At 37.8% G+C, this 26,288-nt stretch overlaps 1 long non-coding RNA gene across 1 annotated transcript; it reads left to right on the top strand.

The window, feature by feature from the left end:
• Positions 1-373: 373 nt before the first annotated feature.
• LOC110361431 (uncharacterized) lies at positions 374-23,763 on the top strand. The gene is made up of 4 exons (XR_010470363.1): positions 374-540; positions 4,555-4,908; positions 20,081-20,128; positions 23,290-23,763. It is a non-coding gene; the product is annotated as an uncharacterized LOC110361431 (long non-coding RNA).
• Positions 23,764-26,288: the final 2,525 nt, after the last annotated feature.

Below are 26,288 nucleotides of genomic sequence, written 5' to 3'. Positions count from 1 at the left end.
CTGTTTGGTCTGGTCAAATATATACAACTTTGTCCCTTCTCCATCTAATTATTTCCAAACTTCCCCTGATGGTGACCTCCTCTTTGCTTCCATTAGATTGTGTCAGTGCTCTTAGATGGTGGCTTATACTTAACTCTGCTGTTTTCTTCCTTGGGAGAAAACTATTTATTTATTTATTTGTTTACTTATTTACTTACTTACTTACTTATTTATTTATGTATTTATTTTTACTCTTATTCTGATATTCTGTTTTTAAAATTGATAAGAGTCAACTGCTATGTCTTTTGGCAATACCTTAAAACTTCTCAGGAGGAGTACTCCATAGGAAGCCTTTAATCATGCTTTATTACTTTCCTAATTTCTGTAGAACTTATGCCACCTTTGGGAAATGGGCATGTCAGACAGACAGCTTCTGGAACGGAACAAGAAAAGATAAAAGAAAAATCTTGAAGTACCTTCTGTGTGCTGAGGCCTCAATTTCAGTCTTAATTATATTGAAAGGCTTGTGAATACACAACTTGTTTCAAACACTTGACTGGGGTAAGTTTGAAACTTGTTGTTTATAATTCAGTTACTAATACTAAGCAAAAAGTGTTCCGGTGGGCATCTAAGGGAACCACTTTGCACTTGCTGAAGGCCATGAGCTGTGTAGATTCATGGATTCAACTGTCATAAAACCATTGTGTTTGGTCATTTAGCTGTGCTTGGACATGTATTTAGTTTTCTTAGCAACTTTTGAAGATTTATTTTTTAATGAATTATCACCAATACAGGCTAAACTATTTTGCAGTTCTTAATTCTGTAGTTTTCAATATTGCTAATGCATTTCTGCTAGAGTACTTAATTCTGATGGCTTATTATTTGTTAACTTTTTTATGCACCATTTTAAGAGGTCCAGATCTATTCTGGTATCATTTTTGCAGGGATATCCTGCACAACTTTAACAGTAAATACGAAACATGAAAGTTCTTGTGCTATAAGCTTAGACACCATTTAGTATTTGCTACACAGCCATCTAATCTGCAGCTTACTTGGTTCTTCTTCTGGGTAATATTGGAACACGATTTATAATTTTTTTACTTTCAGTATAACTATTTTTCTAAATTTTCTTCTTCTTTGTTTTCTTTTGAATATGTTCACTTGAACTATATACTGGACTATGACATAATATTTTTATTATTCCTATTACTTCTATTTTTCCATTTATTACAGTCAGTTAGGAATAGTTGCTTCTTGATTCAAATCAGACATACCTTTCTGCATGCACTTGTCTCTGTTTGATTTATGCTTTTACATAGCTGGGTTATGTGAAAGAAACAAAATTTCTCCTTTGTTCCCATCCTGCCACAATGTTATTGAGGGCTGGCTACTAGTGTCTTCTCTGGATTTTTCTCTGACTAAACAGACATAGAACCCGGTGGCTAGAGACTGATTTCACCGTCTCCCCACTTGCTGGTCTGTGCAGTTGGTTGGATATAGAAAAATGAGAAGGATATATACTTCTTAAAGTGACAAAAATGTACTTTCCCTCAACTTTTCATCACTGTAAAGGGAAGCATGAGGAATGGGGTATATGACTATTTGATGTCCTTGGTGTTGTTATTTTATGTTATTTTAGTTAGACCATCTTTTCGTAGAAGCCTTGAAAATGCAGGGCTTTGCACTCACTGGATCCTTCCTTCCTTCCTTCCTTCCTTCCTTCCTGCCTTCCTGCCTTCCTGCCTTCCTTCCCTCCCTCCCTCCCTCCCTCCCTCCTTCTCTCTTTCCTTCCCTCCCTCCCTCCTTACTTAGTGAAGTGTAGAGGTACAAGAGATCCTCCTCCTTCCCCTGTCTACAACCCCCCAAATTCCACTTCATTTCCTAGCAGCCACATTTGCATAAATGTGGTCCTAACATAGAGGAGCTTTCTTGTATCATAAGCAGTTGCCGAGCTACTGCCTATGAAAGAATTGCTTGATACTTTCCCAAAAACTAGTAATGAAAAAAAAAGAGCTTAATATTACCATGTTCTTTTGCAGATGAAGATGATGGTGCAATTTTGCCTATCTACTATTTCTTATTTCTATCTAATGTAGATAAGTGTGTTTTTAATCAAGTTAATCTATATAGTTCAAATCTTATAGAATCATATTTTATTGTAGGTCCACAAACATTGCTCTTCAAAATAAGTTATAACTTTGAAAATATTGGCACATGTATAAGGAAGGCTGAAATCATTCTGTGTTGCTACAAATAGTCTGGTGCATGCAATAAGACTGTTCTCAATTACGAAAGTTGATAAAAATTGTCATTGGCACATAACAGATGCTGGATAATTTTGGGTAAACAGTTCACTTCAATCTACCATACACTGGGGAGTAATTAGCATTCTTAGTAGCTCAACATACTAAGTGTTTAATAGAATGTATTTTTCTTATTGGTCTCCATGTGGCTGTAGTTCATCCATTTCATTATTTCACCAGATTTAACTGCATGTTTCCTTTACTAGAATATAGAGTTCAGACACTCCTCTGCTGTTGAAGAAAATGTTTTAGTCCTTACACAAGTTCAAGATGTACAAATTGGTCCTGGATAATGCTCAAACTGCTGTTTGTTGCTTTTGGAGTATTGTTTCCTGTGCAGTGACTGTCAAGTATCAAATCCTTGTTTGTGAACTAGATTCTATTTCTTTTGAACTTGCAATTTTTATTGGTTTTCAGAATGCTCTTTTATACAGTTGTAAGAGTAAGGAATGAATTAATAGTATGAATTCGGCTTTAGCTCTTTCACAAGCTGTCTTTAATCTTTAATACTTAATTGAACAAATACTACATTTAGACTACGTTAATTCAATTTCCTATGGTGGTGAAAACTTAAAATGTAGTCCTTTCAGATTCCAGTGAAACTCTCTTACTGGTTTTATTGCCCAGTTGGTGAGGCATTTATTTAGTAAATTGTGTACTGAATGTTTTGCAAGTCATTTATTGAGTTTTTCTGGAAATTTTAGATACCAGTGATTTGAAACTTCAGTTTTTCGTAATTAAAGTGCACAGTTCACATACTGAAGTTATTAAGAGTAAGCTTCAGAATTAATTTCCTGGGAAAATTTCTCCAGAACACTATGAAACAACTCCGTCATTGTTCTGTTGATGCTCAGCATTGCACATTCATGTTCATGTATTTTTTAATATGTTTGATAATGTCTTGCTTATGTGGAGGCTGAACAACTATTAGCTGCTGCCTTTTTTGATTGTGTATGTATTTCATTACATAATTGTGATCTTGACCTCCTGTCTCTCTTTGACCATAAATGTTTTTTTCAAGCAGAAGGGTGACCAGCATGAATTCAGTGAGCTGGCTCTCATTTGATAATTATATTTGAAGGTTGTTTTTTTTCTCCCCGTTGTTTGTACTTAGGTGGCTGAAATTTACATCACTTTTAGCTGTATTTAAAACTGTACATGTGAGGTGTTATTATGGTCTACATATGGTCTGGTCACCTTCAGCTTCATCTTACCAGTACAGCTACTGATTCTAGGATGACAGAGGCCATTCTCTAGAGATCTGTGTTTCTTTACATTGCAGGATCTTCTTCCTTAAACCATAATTAGAGAACAAAGTAATGAAAAGACTCTTTATGTTTCTGATCTCATGCTACTAATGAAACTGCTATCTATGCATCAAAGTCATTAACCTGCTTATTGGCTGGCTGAACAAAATTGAGTTATGAAACCCTGATCTTTACATCCAGTATTAAATCAGTTACTTTGAGATTCATCTTAGATCAAGTGCCATCGTTGCTAGTGGTGGTGGTCAGTTTATTGGTAGAAAAGCCAAACTATTTTCAAGGCATTAGTATCAATTCTGAGATTCCACTATACTATGAGGAATACAACACATCTCATTAGGGAGATAAATGTCACAGAAAATAGAAATTCTGTGTGACTGATTGTGAATTCATAAATTATTTCTAAGTGAGAGACTTACTTATCCATCATTAACCTGTGGAGGATTGCACTATGTCTTTTGAAAGAGTCAGAGCATCTTTTACAAACGTCGGACTGGAAATTACCTTGCATTACAACTTTCACTTATACTGTAATATTTTTCCAGATTAAAAGTTCTAGGGACATCAAAATTTGTAAATACTGCTGTGCATGTTACTTCATATTACCATTTCAGATAGAATTACTTATTTCAATAGTACATTAAATAATAAAATTAATCATTTTTGAATCTACTTTGGGTGGTTTTTAGACTTGCAACTGAAAGAGGTAAATCATCTTAACTTTATCTGCTAGACAAATATATGGAAATGTTTTAACCCCTTCCCCAAATCAAGCCCACCATCCATAAAGACAGACTTGGATATTTTTGGGTAAATTGATTCCCCTTATTATCACAGTGTTATTACTGTGATTTGAAAGTACAGTGAAATGTTCATTTTGGGAAATAAAGCTTAATGACTTTGCCATCACTGATGAGCTCTTTATAAGAGGTAACTCAAGATTTTTGTACATTGAAGAACTTGTTGACTACACTTATTAACATATTCATAATATCCTCTTGTTGCAGTGGCATTCATGATGTTGACACCCGAAGTAGCGTGTCTCCCACAAAGAAGGGGAGGAGAGAGAAGAAAGAGAAAATTATGAATGATGGAGTCTTCCGTCTTATAACAGTACTTTTCTAAAGCCTGTATGCTGACAAAGAAGATGGCAATTTCATAATTTTCTGATTAAAGAAATAAAGGAGGCAAACACCAAATGGGTCATTAAAACAGACATGGATATTGGGTAGCAGAGAAATTGTGGAATTGGGTAGCAGAGAAATGGAAGAATATCTGCTGTTGAGAATCAAAACAAAATGAAGACTTGGGTGGAGCTGAGATGAAAATGAAAGACTCAACTGATCTTTCATCTCAGGAAGGTAAGAGAAAAGAGAAAGGAGAAGCAAAGGGTTCTCTCAGATGTGAATCATACAGACCTCATTCTTTAAGGGACTTGTATGATTCCATTTTACTTGGAAGTGTTTAATATAGCATTTTATCACTTTTATGTACAAAACAGAAAAAATCTTCTTGGGTTTTAGCTGTCACAGGACAGAACTCTGTGATATGTGACAGCCACTGTATACATAGACAAATAGACGTGTGTAAAGATGAATGCATTTTTTTTAAAGGTCTCTAAAGGCTTTTGTGTCAAAGTTAAGATACATTTTACTTGACTCCCCTAAGCAATGAATTTGAGGATTGTGTGCAAAGGTTTGTAGAAAGAGAAGCTTTGGTATTTGCAATGGCCTTGGTTTCTGTGCTGTACACAACCTTCCACTGTATAGTCTGAGCATCTGCAGCTATTGCCAAATGGCATTTCGTTACTCAAGATGACATCTGGAAAATTGTGTGAGGCAAGGCTATCATTTCATCATTGTCCTAGATTCAGGTTTTAGTAAGAAAAGTTGCACTGTTTTTTCTTAGGAACTGTATCTTCAAAATGCCTATTCTTTAATAGGAAATTATATAGAAGAATGTTATATGTATTTGTATTGGGTTTGCATGGCAAGGTTTTGGTAATGAGAGGGCTATAGGGCTGGCTTCTGTGAGAAGCTGCTAGAAACTTCCCCTGTGTTTAATAAAGCCAATGCCAGCTGACTCTGAGACAGTCCCACCACTGGCTAAGACCAAGCCCATCAGAGACGGGTAGCACCTCTGGGATACCATAGTTAAGAAGGGGGAAAAAAACAGAACCAAAACCAAAATAACTGCATAATTGCAGCTGGAGAGGTGAGGATAAGTGAGAAGAACAACTCTGCAGACATCAAGGCCAGTGAATAAGAAGTGGAGAAGGTGATCCAGGTGCTGGAGCAGAGATTCTCCTGCAGCCCATGGTGCAGACCATGGTGAGGCTGGCTGTCCCCCTGCAGCCCATGGAGGTCCATGATGGAGCAGGCACAAACCCGCAGCACATGGAGGACCTTATGCCAGAGCAGGTGGATACCCAAAGGAGGCCGTGACCCTGTGGAGGCAGGAGCTGTCGACTTATGGAGAGAGGAGCCTAGGCTGGAGCAGGTTTGTTGTCATGACTTGTGACCTCTTGGGGGACCCACACAGGAACAGTTTGTTCCTGAAGGACTTCCTGTGGAAGGGACCCATGATGGAGCAATTTGGAAAGAACTGCAGCCCATGGGAAGGACTCACATTGGAGAAGTTTGTGTAGGACTATCTCCCATGGAAGGAACACCATGCTGGAGAAGGGAAAGTGTGTGAGGAGTCCTCCCCTTGAGGAGAAAGGAATGGCAGAGGCAAGGTGTGATAAACTGACCACAATGCTCAATTCCCCATCCCTCTACATCACTTAAGGGGGAGGAGGTACAGAAAATTGGGAGTGAAGTTGAGCCTGGGAAGGGAGGGGTGAGGGGAAGGTGTTTGAAGATTTGATTTTATTTCTCATTACCCTGCTCTGATTTTGGTTGGTAATATACTAAATTATTTTTCATGATTTGAGTCTGTTTTGCCCATTATGGTAATTGGTGAATGATCTCTCTCTCCCTGTCTTTATCTTGACTCATGACTCTTTCTTTAGTGTTTCTCTCCCTTCTCTCCCAGTGATGGAGTGGCTTTGGTGAGCACCTGATGTGCAGCCAGAGTCAACCTGCCACAATATTATTGCTTGTAAGCAAATGACATTAAAAGTACTAGGATAGTAATTAATAGAAAAATTATACAGGTCCTGTTTAAGGGAATAACTTCTAAAAAAATGAAGAGATTTAATATACTGCTTACATGGGCTGCTACCAAAAGCAAATCTGCTTCCTCTTTATTTAGAAGACATGGTATTTTTTCCTCAGCTTGAATGTAGACTGTGGTTTTAATTACTTTTTTCTAAACTATCTTGCCACAGTATTAAATTGACTAATATCACAGTAGTGAAAGGAATAATACAGGTGTTAGATTTCCTTCTCTTGCTGTTAAGCATGTGATAGTCTCTTTACTTATGGCTTTCATAATTAGAATTCCTTCTTTATGTTGTTTATTTATCATGATCATTGTTTTATTGCTAAGATTTGAAAATCAATTCAAAGGAAATATGCTATTTGGAGAGCCAAGTGTGAGCTTTTCTGGTTAGTGAGGGCTAAGGTAATAATGTTAGAAGGTGACTTTCGTCTGCGGCTTTCAGTATTTTTGTGCATGTGGTATAAGAAGCAATAACAGCTTAATAAGCTAGCATGCCAGAGAGCAGTAGAAGTTTTATGAGCCTGTGTCCAAGTATTACTTAAGTCATATCTGTAGGCCTATGAAAATGGAAAATTGTCAATTAAAAATCTTAGGGAAAAAACCCACAAACCAACAACAAAAAACAGGCTTGGAGTTTATTCCATCTAATATAGTTTTGAAAAATATATAGTGGAAATACATTACTTTAGTATTTAAATGAATATGCAGACCAAAAGAGAGCTGCAGTATTAATGAAAAAAAGCGCAACAGTGCAAACTTGATGTCTCAGAGACAATTAGGAAACCTTTCACTTCTAGGTCATTTTTTGAAGAGTGACTGAAGGGATTTTGTGCTATGCTGGGTCACACTCTATGTCTACTGGCCAGAAACAATTGCTGGCATGTAGATAACAACAGTGTAATTGACAGTAAATGTGAATTTGTAGAGTGATTCCTGAAGTTAAATCATAAAGCATGTTTGCAAGAATATTTTTATGTCTGAAATTGTTGTTTTTATGAAATGTTTTTATGTCTGAAATTTTATACTTCCATTTTATAATTTTAGAAGCTGTCAGACCCCAGAACTCAAAGTGATGACTTACATAAACACCTTATTTGCTTTAAAATATTTAAAACACAGCTACATACATGAAATCAAGATGCCCATAAAGTGAATATTATCACATATTTTCCAAGAACATAACTCATGATATAAATTCCTGAAAGATGTATTAATTTGTTCTAGTTGCAATCAGTGGCTAACTATACTTAGATTAGGAAGAACTGGAAGACTGGTTTACAAGGATTAGATGAGTTAATTACACGTTGGCTAATCAGATGTCCACGCCTGTATTAGGCTAAATCCCAAGCAAAACAGATAGTTATTTAAGTATTAGAGAAGATGTCTTGCTAGTTAAAATAATTCAAATTTAAAAGACTGTTCAGTCTAAGTAACAAATCATTCTTCCGGGCTCAAGAATTAAACATGGAAAGCAGTGGCATAAAAATGTCTTGTATATTTTAAATTATTTAAAATTAGAATCCATAACATTTGTAAAAGCAGTCCTGTCTTGAAATGAAGGTGACCAAAGAGATGCTTTATGAATTCTGTATTTCTGTTATATTGGTTTTGGAAAAATATCCTGAACTTTTTGGGATGAGGAATAGATAGAAGTAAGAAAACTGTTAATCTTGGACTCCACCTTAGTGTATTACCCTCACATGATGCATATTATATGTGCAATGTGTTCTTATATGCAAAGTCAGAGTCAATAAAGTATATGGAAGAGATGTATGGAAGCCAACTCTGCATTTGGCTATTTAGCAGCAGAGGCTTTTTAGGCATGCAAAGCACTTATATATGCTGTATTAGTAACTGGGATCCTGAGAAGTCTTTAGCTCATCATGCATGGTTGTAGTACAAAAACATTAGTAGTAAAATCATCCTACCTTCCCAACTGATAGTTGAAATAGATAAGCTAGGTAAAAAGGTGGAAGGTTCAAACATAGACAAAGACAAGTAATGTGCACAGTGAACAATAAACTTCTGTTATTTCTTTGCTCTTAAAGAATCATTGTTATAGCTTTGTTCCATCAATAATGATAGAGTAGATCAGGAGTTTTCCAAAATCCAGTAATCTGGGCCTAAAAGCATGATCTGCAAAAGTTTTGTTTAATGCCTGCGAGTTAGTCTTAATGACACCAAGCATGCTCTGGACAAAACTCTGGGACTCCAATTCATACAAAATGGACCTCTATTCTATCAGTTAAATAAGTAGAAAAGCAAGAAGAAAAACTGTGAAAACTGATGGTGCTTTGGAAAAAAAAACTAAATTGGAGCTATCTGTGCACAAACAAGAAACTCACCCACATAAAACAGGTAAAAAAAATTTTAATGCACATTATCATACTGTATAACTGATAATGTATGTTGTTTCAGGCTATGTTAATTTTATGTAGCTGTAACTAGTAACTCATTAAATCTAGATTAGAGAGTACTCCTTTATAAAGAGATTATTTGTATTTAATGTGCACTGATTAATCATGTAGCTGTTCCTATTTTTAGAACTATTAGATGTCTCACAATTAAGTTAGTTATCTGGCATAAAAACAGAATGCAAACTTGTAACTTGCTATAGGAGAGAAGGGTTTTTTATGTTAAACTATATTTGTTCTGAAGATTACTTCACAGAGATTACAGATTATGATAGTCATTGCTGGTTTTGGCTGAATTGTGAATGATGAGAACTACTCTATGTGAGATTTGATGTGTAGAAACTGACTGAATTACTGCATATTAATTTGCATTCTGCATTTTTTCTATTGGTTTTGAGCAGCTCACCAAGAGGAGGAATTCAGATACTTGCATGCTATTATTTATTTCATTTGTCCAGTCAGAACATCACAACAGAAAGAAGAATTAAACAGAGCCTGTATCATGTCAGTGTTGTGACCATCGCCATGAAAAGGGAATGCAGACTCCCTGAAAAATTGTACTGATTCACATTATCACAGTGCTTTGATTACTTACAAACAATATAGGATGTGGGGCTATTTTAGCCTCTCTTATACTGACCATTTCTGATCACTCGAATGTATAATTGAGCCATCACTGGCTTCCTTCTGAAATCTTGGGTGTTTGTTCTTGTCACACAGGCAGTCATTCTTCTGTTCCCTATAAATCCTCATTCTAGACCATATCCTCTTCCAGTATCACTGTGAATATCCTTCTTCCTATCTTTTAGAGTGTATGAATTGCAATATAGTCTTAAAAAAATCTTCAGGTCAGTTCTAAAAATTCTTGTTACTAATGTTTGGCTGGTTTCATGGGTAACAATGAAATCGGCATGGAAAAAAGACTGAAGACTCTTTCTCTGGGAAAAAGGGTGTTTCTGGAAAAATAAAGTTTAGTGACAAAGGCACAGTAGTATCTTCTCCAGAAAGTAGTAAAATCATCCACACAAGAGCATCCAATAATGTCATAATTCTACTGTATTCCTGAGTAACTGTAAGTACAATGTAACCCTTGGCAATTACAGTTAAATTACACTTTTGTTGTGGTTTATACCAGCGATTACTGTATAATCATCTGGCCAGAGAGTTAATTCTATATATGTATATATTATATATATTTAAAAGTAAATTGTGTGTGGCTTATGACCTTCAACTTCAAAATGGTAAGAAAATATGAACCCAGACAATGAGATTAAGTTAGTCTCCAGCTCGTGTAACTGACTTGAGATTTGACTAATAAGTGGTAATTCTATGTCAGGGTTTTTGCACTACTATGATGGTGTATTTAAACTGTCACTGCAAACACTGCATTGACGCATAAGCAGTAACTAGAAAATGTAGGTTACTAGGTTTGAGCATATCACTTTTTTAAAAAAAAAGAACAGAATAAAGAATTGTGTAGATAAGCACATGTTTCTTGCAGATTTCTGTTATAGAAAACAGCTACTGTTAAGTTTCAAAACATGGAACAAATTTTTTTGTTTCAGTTGGTGGTGTTTTCAAGAAAGGTGAGGTCTCTTCTGGAGTTGTCACCTGCCCACGTTACAGAATGAACTAAATTAACCAGCTTTTCTTTGTCTTCTTTCATGTATTAGTTAGAATTTCTTCATAGAGCACCCCCTAGATTCTGCAAACTACCAACTGAAAAATAGTAGACCACAGTACTGGAAATTGGTAATATTGACTCACAGTCCTAATCTAGTGTCTGTGATATAATTTTGCCTGTTTGTCTTACAATTCTTGAGTGTTTTTATGTATCCATAGTGCTGCTTCTTTTCTTCTATGCAGGGGACATTATTAGATGAGATTTGTAAAGAATTTGAATGTTGGAAATGTTCTTTAAACATTTAGGATTATACCATGGCTGCTACTTGCACTAATCTCTGCTCTCCTCTGTGTGACAAGTGCCATTAAACAAACAAACAAAAAAAGAAACACTACTTTTTGTTCTTGAGGAAGGTAAATTTACTATTATATCTCATAACAAGTGACTTAAGTGTGCCATCACTTAAATGATGGCAGTGCTTTGAATGTGTTCATCTACTGAGGAGGTAGGTACTAATTTCATTAAAGTCTCTCTGAGGTACATGATAAATTAACATCAGACATCTGGGAACATTTGCAGCTGTGGAATATGTAGTCTGTCTAGTGGCACAGAGAGGAAGATATCAGCTGCAGGGATGGTTGTCTTCCAACATTGCTTACAGGTTGACATGTATATGCTGAGTATTGCAGTGGTCTCTGAGAACACAGAAAAATGAGTCCTCTTTGGTTAGTAAAATTAAGCTATAACATTTCTGTATAATTTATAAAAAGTATATTTTGTTTTACATACAACTGGTTTTCATGATTTGTATTAAAATAAACCACTGTTATTAAGATCTGGCAGGTAGCTTTAATAATGTGCATCAAACCATGTAAATATGAGTGGATACCCTAGGGCAGAGGTGTCAAACTTATTTTCACCGGAGGTCACATCAGCTTCACGTTTGCCTTCAAAGGGCCGAATATAATTTTAGAACTGTATAAATGTAACTACTCCTACATCAGTCTGACATGTCCACCCTTGGGTATGAGCTTTAAATCAATTCATCAGAGATTCCTAATAATGAAGCAACTAATCTGACATGGGAAAAGATATCACTGACAAGTTGCCTTTCAGTTATTTCTCCCTCACTTCTTCTTTCCTTCCTCTTGGCCAAGCTGAGTTTTCACTCTCAGAACTGTGTGTCAGACTTACCATCTGTCAGAGTCCTACCTCTGCCTGAGGAAACATTACACAAACACACATATCTAAGCAGTTTAACTAGAACAGGTTGGATGCCATGCACTGTTAAAACTGTATTCAAACCTGTTTGCATTTCATGTTTTGTTTTTCCAAAGTTACTTTGGGAAGGAAAAAAACCCAACAAACCAAGCAACAAAGCGAACCTTCAGTAAGCAGTGCAGTTGCCACTAATATCGTAGCTCTCAGTAAAGGCAACAAGAGTATGAAGGTGCATTTAATGATATAATTTAGGTAGTAATGAGATCATTGTTATTTCAAAGCTTACAGCATGATAACATATAAATCCAGAGGCTATAGCCTACAAATAAGATGTGATAATTGAGTACAAGATGAAGGTGTGAAGAATTAATGCTGATCTTTTGGGCAAACAGAACTGCCATGTGGAGCTGTGCATCATGTAGTTAAAGCTGCTGTGCTGAAACAGCTTGTTTTATGTGTGGTATAGTAATGAGTTCAAGTATTCCCTAGCTGGACTGGAAGTAGGCATGCACATGACCTGAGCCAACCTTTTCTATATCAAAATCAAGAGTGACTTTGGCAGGCGAGCTGACTGTAATTGGCTGTACTCAGCACCTTCGCAGATGTACTCAGCACACATTAGGATCAGACTATTTTGTCTCTATGCAGCAAAACACCGCTGAAAGCCTCTGGAGGTTTTGCTTGACTAAGGTTTCCAAATTGGTCACTGGGTCTGTTTTCACTCTTAAGAAATATGTCATTATCCCATGTATCTTTTTCCAAAAATCTTCTAGCTAGTATTTGTGTGCTGAATTGGAAATATTCTTAGAGTAAAATGTGGTATGCATTGGATTAAATAGGTTCAACTCTGCATTTGTACGTGTTTCAGAATGACGTACAATAATTAAGATGATGCTAGGGGGTGAGACAGCAGGCGTTAATTTTTCCTGTAAAGAACTGATGATAACATGCTCCCTAAGGAATTTCTTTTCTAGTCTGTTTTGATTCTATCACCTGACAGGCCTGGTCCAGCCTTCATAGTGGCGGTTGTGGAAAGCTACATGTTGTATTTGGGCAATATTTTGGTAACTTTAGTTGAAGTAGTCTTAACAAGTGTGTTTCTTTGTAGTAGCAGAGCCTTACAGTTATTTTCAGGAATAATTATGTTGTTTAAAACTAATATGTAGGAAGGAGATAGCTCCAAGTAGTATATTTCCAGAGGCAATATATTTTATAGAGAGTAATGTATAAAATGTTAAGAACTAAAGTCTCTGAATCCCTGTTTTCATTTGGGAATCCATTATTGCTTCCCTACGAAACAACATACTGGGGTGTTTTTTCTTTTTGTCTGTCTGAATTAAAGCTATGAATGAAAGGCAGCTGAAAGTGCATTGCCAGATAGATAGCCTTTGAATGTTCCCAGATCGAGAGATACAGCCTGTCTCTAGCTCCAAGTAGAATCAAAAGGAACATTTTCAGTCGTGTTTGGTAAAACTGGGAAGAAAATGTCCAACAATTTACTTAATTAGTAATAACGATGAGAGAAATAAGGGCCAATAAGAACCAGACTGTGATCTGTGTTTATACAAATCCATAAAGTGTGAGTATAGCACAAGGTATTTCCTGGGTAGCTTTGCTAAATGCCAGCACAAATAGCATGGACTTCACTCTCATAATGACCCAAATGCTGACCAGTTTTCCTGCTACAGGTAAGAAACAGGTGAGGCTTTAGCTCTCGTCCTTTTCTTCTGGCTCAGTCCCAGGGCAACAGGCTCTGTACCAGTGCTAATTCAGACTGGACTGGTGGATGCAGAAAAATCATCTTCCAGAAGCGTCAGACCAACTGCAGCGGTTGGATCTGTGAAACTGGTGTCACTTCCAGGGCTCACTCTGAGACTGTGTTTTCTCTACATGCTGTCTCTTGAGAACAGAATTGTTTTTTAACCTTTGAGCTAGATTTTTAATAGAAGTTGATTAAATGCTAGATCATAGATGATAAATAACTAAATAACCAAATAACCAAATTGTATCAGACTAAGTGGATTGTTTGATGTGACAGCTATGTCTTGCCTTGTGTAGAAACTTTGACCTTCAGCACACAGCTTAGTTTTTGAAAGAGTAATTTATCAGAATATGTAAATATTTAATTTCACTTTGTGTGCAAGATAGCATTGTCTGCATGCATTTATTCCTTCACTACCTTGCACTGAGGACCTAATGTTCCCTTCCATTAATTCTTCCCAATGAGTTTACAATTATTTGTGTTTAGAGGGTTTGTTTTAGCCCATTACCTAATAAAGGGATCTTATCATGCAGCTGTAAAGAGCAGTGAGTGCTTTTGCACCCATTAGTGCTTCTCCCTGAAGATTACTTTAAAAATTGAACTGAATTGTCTTTGTTATTTTCCACTGGCTTAACTGTTTTTTAAATATTTTATTTTTATTGTATGTTATTTTATTTTACTTGGCTATTAGCTTAACTAGGAGTGTGGGGATAAGGCTGCGTTCTTTCCACCTCCTGTCTTGTGCCTAGTTTCTCAGTTCCTGTCTCATGTGGAGTTAACACTTTGCTCAGAGGCTGTAAAAGTGAGATGCATTATTGTGTTCTGGTCATGCAGCTACCTAGGTAAGTGTTAGACAAATCACAGTATGTCCTCACAAAGTCCTCTTATAGCTTATTTGAATCCTAGAAATGCCATGGAGGGAGAGAGAGAAGACAGTTGACAGCAGATAAAACTTTTTTGACCAGATCTGTCTAAAGATTATGGTGAAACCAGTGAAGCAGAAGAATGTCAGTGGATCCAAAAGTCTTTACACAGCAGTTTTCAAAACTAAACCATGACAAAGGCTACTTTAGACCTCACAAGAACCTTCATTTCTTTGGAAACATCAGGTCAGTTCAGGCTATTGTTGCTGTCTTTCTTTATCTACAGAGATGATTTTTTGATATTTTAAACATGTCACTACATTTTTTCTTCAACAATTTGATCTTTAGTAGAGACACAGTTCTTTGGAAGTGTACCTTCTTGCTTGGAAACTAATAAACAAGCCTTAGAAAACCCCATAACCCTCAAATGCCTTGGATTTGTTTTCCTGTTATTTTTACAATATACTAGTTCCCAGCCTGCTATGTGTTGGAGAGATTTTCTCATTTGCCAGTGTCTTTATCTTCATCAAATTCAAGGCCAAAGAAATAAAAAATGAATTTCAACTTTGAGGAAAAAAAAAAAAAAAAACAAAGGGCCACTGGGACACATTCCACAATGGTGTTCAAATGCCACTTTAGTGAAGAGAGAACTCTATTCTGTGCAAATTGAGTGTAGAGAAGAATTCTCATGTATATTCCAGATGAAATTTCAGACTCCCAGGCTACACAGCATTCCAAAAGCCTTGCAGTCACTGCCAGACCTTGAAAAATGGTTGAGGATTTGCTAATAACAATTGTAGCCTGGTAGGCAGAAGCAGCGAGAGTGCCTGTTGTTGGGTGGTTAAAAGGGAACCTAAACTGAGCAGACTGCTTACCTGTCTCACCAAAGTGAAAGCAAAAGCAACAATATGTGAAGTGGGTTTCCTTGAGATAGGCTTGAGAACATTGATGTTCAATATTTTTATTAATGATTTGGAAAGAGAATCAAATAACAAAAGTAACATTTCTTGACAATATACAGTCATCCATAGGATGTGAAAAAATGGGCAAATTAAATAAGAGATTTTGGAAGTATTGACTGATTCTAGGTGTAAACTGCAAATAAATTTTATGTTCACTCTCTTCTGCCTGCTTTCCTCATCGTTTTCTCTAATGCTATGCACTTCAAAATCATTCTAAATCAGAGCTTTCTGGTCAAGGGTCTTAGTGAAGCCAATCTGCTGGGACTCATAGGAAGACAAAAAAAAAAAAAAAAAAGACAAAAAAACCCCCCAAAAACATATATATATATGTATATATACAAAACTGTCTGCAGATGTAGCTGAGAGTTTTACCTCAATGTGGCAGGTTAACATCGCCCTGTGAATGACAATGGATTCAATCTGAAGTTGGGAAATTCTGTAGTCTCTCTTGTGTCTGGGAAACCAAGAAGTAAAAACTGCGTTTGTGATATAAACCAGGGCAGCATAACAGCTTTTACTGTTGACAGAAAACTCATTCTCACACCCAGGAGGTGTCTGGGAGCTGACAGCATCTGTGTCAGCTCAGGTATCTCACAGTTCTATGTGTTTCCTTTTTCTTTATTGTGGTGTTTCTCGGTGCTTTGAAAATTTTCAGCTATTTCTTGAAGAAAACTAAAGGACCTATATACTAGAAGTTAATAAAATCGTAAAGGTCATAGAGAGGAAAAAAAGCTTCACATAGAAAGGATAGGGTGAGTCAGATGATGCAGGTGTAATGTTCATAAAAAATCAAGGGTAGTGTTTTTTTAACTTGCACATAGTTTGTAAGTGGATTTTTTTTTTTTTTTTTTTTCTGGTTGTGGATATTTAGGATTTGTGAAAAAATAATAGATAATTTCCTAAAAAGAAAGAATTTAGAAGAATACTTCCCATGCTGTCAAACACAGTGCTTCTAGCTCAAGATTTCACTGAGCTGCAGATTGGAAAGTATTAGTAGGAAATAATACCTGCTTCCTTTTTTTGTTCCCAAATCCTTTACTAGGCATCTTCTACTGACTGTTGTTGGAGCTAGAGTACAGGGCTAGACAGATCTTTGGCTGGATTTTTTATGGATAATCTTTGACAGCTGCATTGCATCTGCTAGCTCAGACTCATCAGGCTATTGGCCAGAAGGTTAGGAGGCTTTGGTTGTGTTTACATCAGCATGTAATTCTGTGCTGATAGGAGAGCATCAGTGAACTGAGGCTGAGGTCCCTATATCTATGGTATACACCACTCATGGTTTTTCTTTGGTCTGGACTTAATCTCATTTTCTGGACTGAAAGTCATCATGTATGTAATCATGATGTATTTGATTTGATATTAGGGAATAGATAGTGGTTTGCATACTCCTGAAGCAGAGATTCCGGTTTGATTTAATGTAGAGGGAATCTAATTTGTGCTCACGCAATCCTTCCAGTGTGCTGAACCAACGCGCAGTAAGTGGGGACAGCAAGCAATTTGTTTTAAATTTCCACTGGTACTCTGAACTAAAATATTACTACAGCTTAGTTCAGTTTTGTCTTGATGTTTCTTGCACACAGATTTTTCTTTCCATTTGTATGGCAGTGGTGTTGGTAATGGCTGCTACTTATGAGCAACTCTTTTCTGGTATGTGGGGCTGGTCTAATGACCCAGCCAAACAAGTCCACTAATTAGTTAATCAGTATTATTAATGTGTGGGTTAAGTAGGTATGTGTGCAAAAATAAGACAATTAGCTATGTTGGATGTTATTACAGAGCAAGTTTGTATCCAACATGCTGAAGGCCATCCTTTTGCTTTGCTACACAGAATAAGAGATTTCAGTATGACAAAACCTGTGACTGAAAAGTCAAGAACAAATTCGACAACATGATGATGTGAATGTTTTCTGCCTGTATCTGTGAATTACATCTGTCACATAACAGAGATCAGTCTGATAACAATGATACAGGTACGGCAGAACAGATTTGCTCAAGCTCGTTTACATGTAGATGGAGCAGTGCTGCTGTTTCCCTAGGTAGGCAGTGTGAGGCAGTGACAGAGGCAGGGTCTTCACAGAGGCACTGGAATGTAGGAAAAAAATGGGGAGATAAGGACCGGAGCAAATTTCCTTTGGCTTCTGTGCAGGTGGAGGAGGCTGGAATTTCCTTCTGGCCTTGGAGAGGAGACTAGTTTGGGAATTGCAGTGACAATCAGTGTTTGTGGCACTGGGAGAAGGATTGTGGATGTCACTGTTTTGAGGGGAAGAGATGGTCAGTTGTATCATGCCTTTGCCAGCAGCTCCTGGTGAGTTTTTGCAGGCACTGAGACTGCAGAATGACACTGGTCTGTGGGATCTCATCCCCTTGCAAATATCAGTGTCATGCTTACGTGGCTCAAAGGACTGGAGAGGCAAAAATCTTGCTTATGACTTCTATTCTTTTGTCTTTCCCAGCTATCTTTGTCCTTCGGAAGGAAGGTTCCAAGGAGATTTAATTATGGAAATCAAGTGCAGACATACTGCGTTTTTTAAAAACCTGGAGAGCAATGCCTTGTATAATTAACTGGAAATAATAGGAATAGTCTGAAAGTAATGTTTTTTGTATTCTTTCAGTGCAAAATAGCATGACTGAAGCAGATGGCTGATAAATTTATTCTCCATCAAAAAATAAAAAAAAAGTTATGGCATTTGTTGGCCCTCCATCAATGAGAGAATAGACACTGTGGGATTCAAGCCAGAACTAAGTATTTTCAATTTGAAAAAACAGTGTAATGTATGTGCTGAAGTGTTAGCCATTCAGATAGAGTTGAAAATTCCATATTGAGAGGAGTTTTTTCCTTTTGTATGTATGTTTGTTTTTTATTTTTTAAATTTCACTTTTTTTGTTTGCTGTTTATAATTAAGTTGTTTCATTCTGAATTTGAGAATTTCTGAATTGAGAGTATCACAGCTGATTTAAGAGAGACCTATTTAAGGACCTTTTCTGTGTGACGTGTTGCTCCTTGAGATCTTTGGCAGTAAATTCTCATCTATTGTATGTCATCTTAGATGTTTAGGTACAAAAACTACGAATTCTGACTTTCAGTAGTTGTTTTCTGGCTTTTTTTTGTAATAATAGAGAGTGCTGGATTTAGCAGAGGCCTAACCATGTGAGATGATAAATCTCAGAAAACACTTCAAAACACTTAATATCAAATGCTTCACTGACAAAATGAATGGAAACCTTCAACACCCAATGAAGTCGGTGAGAGCTGAGAATTTCCTCTGAAGATATGTCTGGTAAATTTTAGGTCGCAGTTTTCTCTGAAAAACACATCCTACTCTGAGTCTGTGCTACAGCCTTTTGTACTGGTTAGTCAAAGACCTAGATCTGATCTTAGATTTAATTAAGCTAGGTATATAGATCTGAATCCAGGATTTGCAGTGGGTTTATGTTCAGTTTAAGGGAAATAAAATGTTCTCCAGTTGTAGGGCCTTCAGTTGGATGATGTAAGAGCCTTCAGGTATAAACTATATTTATTTGTATGTAGTAAATCCTCCTATTGTTCATTCAACTGCACAGACAGAATTTGCAGCAACATCCAGGATGTAGTCCTAGAATAACTTTGTGGGTTTTTTTAAAACACAGAAATGACACCTATGGCTGGCTCAGTCTAAATAATACCTTGTGTCTAAAAGCTTTTCCACATTAGACTATTACACTCTAATGATTATAGCTGTACTTTACATACAAACACTATACTGTCATAATTTAGTAGTGAAAGAATAAGTCATGCATGCATGTTTGAGCTAGTGCTCGCGTTAAGAAAACAACAGTTTACAAGATTATTACCTCATTTGATGCATGAATGAATAATTTGTTGCAGTAATGTTCCTTTGCATGAGGTAAGAAAACAGTACATTGGACAAACCAACATGTAAATCCTGAGGGTTTGCCATGTGCTTTTGGATAGATTGTGACCATATGGTAGTCTCTTCCTTTTACAATAAGTGATAATCTGCTGAACATTTCATGCATAATAACATGGTGTGTCTGTGTAATGGAGCAGAATGAAATACTTTTGTTTAAATGGATAATTTTGCCTTGTTAATGAAATTCACCTTACTGTTAGTACAGTCACATATTTTGGGAAAGCATTTGTGAATGTTTAAGCATCACAGAAACTTTACAGTTTTTGGGGCAGGCAGCATTCTGCTGGGAATTAAATTTCTTTCTACCAGCATTTAGATTATAAAAGGAAGGAAAACATAATGGAAAGGCAGTAGTCCTCGTTAAAGTAGTAACTGCCCTTTCATGAAAGAATGGATTTTAAATATTTTATGCTAGTAAATTTTTTGTTTCTTTGGTAAAAATGGCATATTTAATATGAGCGTGAGAAAAATTTTGAGCTAAATACCAAGGAAAAGTTGAGAAATGATTGCTGGAACAGGGCTATCAGGAAAGGGGGAAGTAAATGCTTTTAAAAAGTTATTAGAAATGTCCTTTTTCTCACTTTTTTTTTTCTTTTATTTGTCAAAAGAGTGATTGTGTTGGACATGCTGCTATCTATTTTACTGAAGGGATGAAGGTAAGAAACATGGGAATCTATTTGGCTGAACTAGAGATGTTGAAATGGCTCTGAGGTCTGTTAAAACTTTCATACGCTCACAGTTCCAAACAAATTGTAAACATCACCTGTCCCATCCCAATATAGCCTGTCAAGAGGCATGACAACTGGTGTAAACTGAGAGTTCCTTTTAAGTAAATGGGGAAAAAGTGCTGATGCTCTTACTCCCCTTGATTGTAGAACATGGGATACAATGGGCTGCATGAAGTATAAGACCCTTGTCTTAAGAGAGATCACAGTATGTTTGGGATTCGAAGGGACCTCAAAAGATCATCTAGTCCAATCCCCCTGCTGGAGCAGGGAAGTTGCACAGGAACATGTCCAGGTGGGTTTTGAATGTCTCCAGAGAAGGAGACTCCACAACCTCCCTGGGCAGCCTGTTCCAGTGCTCTGTCACCCTCACTGAGAAGAAGTTTTTTCTCAAATTTAAGCGGAACCTCTTGTGTTCCAGCTTGATCCCATTACCCCTTGTCCTATCATTGTTTGCCACCAAGAAGAGCCTGGCTCCATCCTCATGGCACTCACCCTTTATATATTTATAAACATTAATAAGGTCCCCCTTTAGTCTCCTCTTCTCCAAACTAAAGAGACCCAGCTCCCTCAGCCTTTCTTCATAAAGGAGGTGCTCCACTCCCTTAATCATCTTTGTCGCCCTACGCTGGACCCTCTCCAGCAGTTCCCTGTCCTTCTGGAACTGAGGGGCCCAGAACTGGACACAATATTCCAGATGTGGTCTCACCAGGGTGGAGTAGTGGGGAAGGAGGACCTCTCTCGGTCTACTAACCACCCCCCTTCTAATACACCCCAGGATGCCATTGGCCTTCCTGGCCACAAGGGCACAGTGCTGGCTCATGGTCATCCTGTTGTCCACCAGGACCCCCAGGTTCCTTTCCCCTACACTGCTCTCTAATATGTAATTTCCCAACCTATACTGGAACCTGGGGTTGTTCCTGCCCAGATGCAGGACTCTACACTTGCCCTTGTTAAATTTCATTAGGTTATTCCCCGCCCAACTCTCCAGCCTGTCCAGGTCCTGCTGGATGGCAGCACAGCCTTCTGGCGTGTCAGCCACCCCTCCCATCTTAGTGTCATCAGCAAACTTGCTGATAGTACACTCCATTCCCTCGTCCAAACCGTTAATGAATATATTGAATAATATTGGCCCCAGTACTGACCCCTGAGGCACTCCACTAGATACTGGCCTCCAACTAGACTCCGCACCATTGACTACCACTCTCTGGCTTCTCTCCTTAAGCCAGTTTGCAACCCACCTTACTACTCTATTGTCTAGACCACACCTCCTCAACTTAGCTGTGAGGATGCTGTGGGAGACTGTGTCAAAGGCTTTACTGAAGTCAAGGTAGACCACATCCACCGCTCTGCCATCATCCATCCACCTTGTTACATTCTCATAAAAGGCTATGAGGTTGGTCAAGCATGACTTACCCTTGGTAAAGCCATGCTGACTGCCCCTAATAACCCTCTTATCCTTGATATGCCTTGAGATGGCACCAAGTATAAGCTGTTCCATTACTTTCCCAGGGACAGAGGTGAGGCTGACCGGTCTATAATTACCCGGGTCCTCCTTCTTGCCCTTTTTGAAGACTGGAGTGACATTTGCTTTCCTCCAGTCCTCGGGCACCTCCCCTGTTTCCCAAGACTTGGCAAAGATGATGGAGAGCGGCCCAGCAATTACTTCAGCCAGCTCCCTCAGCACCCGCTGATGCATCCCATCTGGACCCATGGATTTATGGATGTCCAGACTTTTTAATTGCTCCCTAACCCAGTCCTCATCGACTAAAGCAAACTCCTCCATTGACCTGGCTTCATCCGGGGTCTCAGGGGTATAGGGCTCCCCAGGACAGCCTCCGGCAGAGTGGACAGAGACAAAGAAGGCATTCAGTAATTCTGCCTTCTCTGTATCTTCTGCCACCAGGGCACCCATCCCGTTCATCAGTGGGCCTACATTGCCTCTGGTATTAGTTTTATCTGCTATGTATTTGAAAAAGTTCTTTTTGCTGTCCTTGACCCCTCTCGCCAGCTGTAATTCTAAGGAGGCCTTGGCTATCCTAGCTGCCTTCCTACATCCTCTAACAGCAGCCTTATATTCTTCCCAAGTGTCCAGCCCCTGCTTCCATGACCTGTAAACTCTCCTCTTCTGCTTGAGCATACCCAACAGATCCCTATTCAACCACACAGGCCTCCTGGCTCCCTTCCTTGACTTCCTACGTGTGGGGATGCTCTGATCCTGAGCGTGGAAGAAGCAATCTCTGAATGCAATCCAGCTATCTTGGGCCCCTTTTCCTTCAAGCAGTCTTGCCCATGGGATTTCCCCCAGCAATTGCTTGAAAAGGCCAAAGTTAGCCCTGCTAAAGTCCAGGGTTGCAATTCTACTTGCTATTCTGTAGTAAAGGATACAGGAGTGAAGCTGTTTCAGATATTTCACTTTTAGTGATCTAGGAAAGAAGGAGGAGGATGATAATGGGGGTGGGGGAAGGAAGGAAATTATGAAAAGAGCAGAAAGAAATGGAGTATGTAAAAGATGCAGAGTAATAAAGACACATGAAAAAGAAGAAATTAACCCCAAGATGTCACCTCTGGCTTGTGAGAACCCTGTTGCTGAAAGTTGAGAGAGTACATGCAGGAATATATATCACTATGTTCTATACACTTTCTATGCTTTTCTTGAAGTTTTTGGTCCTAGCTGTTGCTGGGACAGGGCATGTGACTCGATGGCTTAGAGCAATTATCCAGGGAAGGCATTCTTGTAATCTTGTTATATTTTGCAAGAGTAGTGAGGAGATGGAAGCCTGAAAACAACAACAACAACAAAAAGGCAACCTTATGATGAACAAAATACATCCTTGATTTTGATTTCACATTTGCTACCTGAGGATGTGATTTGGAAACTGACCAAAGAAATAGGAATGCCAGAATCTGAGTTTAACTCCGGTCTAGCTTCAGGCAAATTGTATCATCTTGCTATATGAATGATAAATACAGAACAAAAAAATACAGACCAGCCTCACCCATGATACTGAGGGGATGCTTACGTTAGTGTTCATGTGAAGTATATGTTGCATCCTATATAAAAAATACTAAAGTGATTCCTTTATTCTCAGCTGAAATAGTGATAAAACTGTGATGTGCTGCTGGGAAGGCTTCTGGGAGTCCTCTGTTAACGTCTGCCTGCCACTGAAGTGAAAGCAAGGTACCATTGTGTCAAGTGGAGTTCACCTGCCTCTGTGTACTGTCAATCACACCCTCATGAAATGAAGGCTTTCTTTGCTTTGTTAAAAATATTTCTGGAGTTCATTTCTCTTTGGTGTCAGAGTGGATCAAATATCATTAAAGTTAAGAAATTATTAATAAAAATACATTTTCATTGGGAGCAGTTGTGTCTATTCTTCTCTGTCTTTTACACATATCTCTATGTGCAGGCATAAGTTCTTGCACCTGTAAGAACTATAAGTTGTTTAATTTATATAATATTTATATGTGCACATTACATATATTTAAAATAAAATAAATAATAAATGTTATATACATATATACACACATGAAAATAAATATTTGTATTTATTAATAGAAGACAGTAATTGTTTCCAGCCTGTATCATTACTAGGTTACTGTGCTGGGTAGTGCTGCAATTTAGGAGGCATAATCCCAGATACCAGTATATGCTGGGGCTGGCTGGCTGGAAAAGAGCTTTGTAGAAAAGGACCTTGGGATCCTGGTGGACACAAACTTGGTCATGACCCTGTAATGTGCCCTTGCATGGTATCCTAGGCTTTATGGGGAGAGGGGTGTTGCCAGCAAGTGGAGGGAAGTGATCCGTTCCCTTTGCTCAGTCCTGGTGAGCTCACACCTGGAGTCCTGGGTCCAGTACCAAGCTCCCCCACTACAAGAGAGACATGGACGTACTGGAGAGAGTCCAGAGAAGGCCATGAAGATGATTAAGGGACTGGAGCATCTCAGGTGGAATTTTATTAATAAATACCTGGAGAGAGCATGCAAGGAGGATGGAGCCAGACTCTTTTTAGTGGGTGTCCAGAAACAGGACCAGAGGCAACAGGCACAAGCTGAAACACAGGAGGTTCCTTCTGAACAACGAGAAACACTTTTTCAGTTTGAGGCAAAGATTGCCCAGGCATGTTGTAGAGTTTCCATCCTTGCAGATTACCAAAAGCTGTCTGGACATGGTCTGGGCAACAAGCTCATTGTCAGCCTGTACATAGTAGAACATGTTTAATTAGTGAAAAAGAAGAGACTATGCATGAGAATAAGTAATCTGTGATTATTTGGAACAGTGTTCACATTACTTCTGATCTAAAGGAAGATAGACACATACTCATGCTTTCTCTCATTGATTTGGTACATCAGAATGTAAAGGAACTAACTTACCATAGTTTACTTCAATAAAGACAAAAACCTGATTTTTATAAGGCTTAAAGTGGCTATTAACTACGGTGGAAAACAAGCGACTAAATTTTCTGTAAACTTAATTCAAGAATCTGAAAAGAATGCAGGTTGCAAAATCAAATTTATTTTTGAACAGAATAAAAATTCTATAGATGATTTTACATGTAACGAGAAAGAACCAGCCTGAGAATCCTCATTAACTTTCAAGGACCATTTGGCAGATAATGGAACTCATCCAGTAAAGCATTTATTTTTCTTTTCTCATAGACACACTTGCTTATCTCTGCACAACAAGATCCACTGCAGGAGGAAAAAGTTGCTTCTTTTGCATAGAGGCCACGAGGAAAAGTGGCAGAGAAGTAAGACAGGAGGAGGGATAAGGTTGAGGATAGAGAGAAATATATAAATAAAACTGAAAAGTAAACAAAAAAAATTCCCTTGCCACAATGAACAAGAAAAATGGAAAACTGCAGGAGGCTTACACTTTTATTCAGGAAAAACAAACAAACAAACCTGAAGATGCAATTCCAAACTGACAACCTAGCTTTAAAAAAGATGCATCATTTGTTTTATCAGAAATCCTGTGATGTGGAAAAGTTGAGACTCATTTGTGTCCCCCACCTGTCCTCATCCTGCCATAAGGTTTCAATATCATTTTACTGTGGAAGGGGAAAGCCTGTGAGTAGGTGGTTTACTAAAGCTGATATTGCAATGATTGGAAGACTTCTCAGTGGAAAGCAACAGATGCCATCCTTTTGGGTTTTGAAAATATAAATGAAACAACGTTGGGAATCGGATATGAAAGGTGAAACCTATGCAGTAACAAACCAAAATTGTTTAAACTTTAGAAGTTAATAAAGTTAATACAGACTGAATAATTTTGGTTGTTTGGTTTTTTTGGTTGTTTGGTTTGTTTTGTTTTCTTGTTTTTTATTTATTTATTTTATTTTTTGATATGTAACACCTTTCACTACTTGGAAATAAATTATCTGTACTTTTCATTTTACTCAGTGAAAAGCTATACAGTGTGTTAGTCTCTCCTGCATTCTTTCTGATACACCTGATTTCACCAGCTCATTTTGCTGGAGAGGATTCTTCAGTTTCAACACTACCTTGAGAAACTGTAAGAAAATATAACATAGTGTAGGACCAGCTGTCTGAGATGTTATGAAAATGTACAGTATATTCAGAGAGGATAGGTATACACCATATATCTTCTCCAATTTTGTGTTAGGATTTGTTCAAGAAGTATAGTCTCTATTTATTTTCCTTATTTCCCATCATCACCCATGCATATCAGTCTACAGCTTGAGAATAGAATCTGTAGAACAATCAACAGAAATGGAAATTGGTTGTCTTGTGAATTTATTTCTGTTGCAATTTATTTACATTGTAGGCATGGAAAGTGGAAACAAATTAATCAGTCTAGAAAGCCACACTGAGTGCTCTCAGGTACCTCCACTTGGCTTCAAGTTTTCTCCACAGATTCTGTTTTCTTAGATCCATTGTTCTAGGCTGTCTCAGCCTTTCTTAATGAAGGGATTGAAAGACACAAGGAGTTTTCCTCCCTACTTGAATTTCAGTTTCCTTTCCCACTGCTGCTGCAGGTTGCTGACGTGGCAGTGGCTGCTGTAGTGCCTTACAGAGAACAGCATACAAACAAGTCTGATCATCTAAAAAGGCATTTTATTTTTCATTT

The sequence above is a fragment of the Columba livia genome, chromosome 2 (assembly GCF_036013475.1).
Source record: "Columba livia isolate bColLiv1 breed racing homer chromosome 2, bColLiv1.pat.W.v2, whole genome shotgun sequence".
Taxonomy (NCBI): Eukaryota; Metazoa; Chordata; class Aves; order Columbiformes; family Columbidae; genus Columba; species Columba livia.
The sequence above is the reverse complement of the archived record's forward strand: the minus strand, read 5'-3'. Positions and strand labels throughout refer to the sequence as shown.